Genomic DNA, 1,875 nt, shown 5'->3' on the forward strand with positions numbered 1-1,875 from the left:
AGACGAGTGGTGGGTCTGCCCTCTAGACTGTGAATAATACTTCTTACTCCCTTCCTCCCCAGTACTCATGGGATGTTTCTTTTGTTAATAAAAGTTTTTCTTAAGTCTTTACGACATTGATCTTATATAGTATTTGTCCTTTTGTGATTGATTTATTTCACTCAGCATAATGTCCTCCAGGTCAGCATAATGTCCTCTAGGCTCAACCATATTGTGAGGTGTTCTGAAGAATCATCATTATTCTTCAGCTTTGCATAGTATTCTATTGTGTGCATGTGTCAAAGTTTGTTTAATCTTCTGTTGATAGGCATTTAAGCTGTCTCCATCTTTTTGAAGTGTCTTTATAGACGGCATATTGAAAGATCCTGTTTTCTTATTCATTCTTTTTGTTTTTTTAAAGTTTTTATTGTGGATTGAGTGAAAGTTTACAGGGCAGGTCATCATTTTTACCTTCAACAAATCAGACTCCTTGTTTAATTATAATGATTATAATCCCCTCCATCATGTACCATCAGAATTTCTCTCTATTCACTTTAGCTCTTTTTTAAAAACAAAAAACAAAAAACTCAAGCATATATAATAATTGAAACCACCAAAGGGCACATTCTGCAAGTCTGCCTCCTGGCCTCCATCTCTTAGTCCTTCTCTTCCAGTGTATCTAGAGTCCTCAGCTGCTCCCTCTCTCCATGTCCCTGTCTGTGCTTCCATCTCTGGTGTTGCTGCTTCTCTGGAGAAGGTCTCACATTGCTTTTGTGCTCTTCTCCGTTGATGGTCCTAGGGTCCTTTGTTTCTGGACTGTAAGATTAACTGCTTCCCTGTTTTGATACAGAACTTCTACATTTACAATTGTGACAGTTGCAATTAATCATGATAACTATTACTCATTATTGAGTCATAAGAATCTTATCTCCATCTATTTTAACCAGACCCATCTAGGCAAGATAAAAACTGTTCAGTGGGACTCTTTCTTCCTCCACACACTTTTAAACTCCCTCTTGAAACCTTGTAAGCCAATCACTTTGTGCCTTTATTGTCCCCTCATTTTAGGCAGCCAGTATCTAAGTTGTCTGTCACTTTCTAACCTGTGTACAAAGGGGATAGCATTGATACTTGATGTGAAGACTCCTTCCCACTCTGCTGGTATTTAGTTACTACCTCCATGAATAAAGGTCAAGTTCATCAAATTGTAGCAATTTACCCTCGTTTCCTTTATCAATTTTTTCTCTTTTTTAAAATCTTCCTCTAGTCGAGTTGTGATTATGAAGCCATTGAGGGTAGGTCAGATGGGTACTGTATGCAAGTTTGGATGTTCTTATGCCTCTCCTCTCACTTTATATCAGCTTGATGCTTCACTTTCAGCTCTAGCGCTCTGTGGCTATGACCTTGTCCGTGGGCTCAGGTGTCCCCAGGTCTCACCACAATTTGGACCAACCAGCCCTTACTCTTTTCTCGCTCATCTCCAAGTCAACAGGAGTCTAATAGACCATGGTTGAACTCAGCCCATTTCTTCATTACTGCCTTTCCCCCACTTCCTCTCTCCACTAGACCAATGTGGTCGTCAGCAAGCTTACATACCTGCTCATGTGTTCCCTTTGAGTTTCAATCTTGGGGGTGGGGTTGTCCTGAAGGAACTTGATTGCTTGCCTTGATTGCTTCCTGGTGAATAGCTTGCTTATTCTTCTTTTTCTTAAATGTTTTATTGTGAATTATGTGATAGTTTACATGGGAGAACATTAGTTTTATATTCATTCTATCGTATATCGTCTCATTGCCATGGTTACAATCCCTCCATGCAATCCTTCCCCGTACTCCCCAGGTCTTCAGCACACAGTCGCTCTCCCTCTTTGCATGTAAAGTCTCCAGCTGCTCCATCGC

The 1,875-nt window shown here is 40.2% G+C and overlaps 1 protein-coding gene across 1 annotated transcript in view; it reads left to right on the top strand.

The window, feature by feature from the left end:
* Nucleotides 1-1,875, top strand: part of WDR70 (WD repeat domain 70) — a 516,881-nt gene that overhangs the window by 207,842 nt on the left and 307,164 nt on the right. The gene's annotated exons all lie outside the window — the stretch shown is intronic.

This window comes from Chrysochloris asiatica, unplaced genomic scaffold, assembly GCF_000296735.1.
Source record: "Chrysochloris asiatica unplaced genomic scaffold, ChrAsi1.0 scaffold00430, whole genome shotgun sequence".
In the NCBI taxonomy this organism is placed as follows: Eukaryota; Metazoa; Chordata; class Mammalia; order Afrosoricida; family Chrysochloridae; genus Chrysochloris; species Chrysochloris asiatica.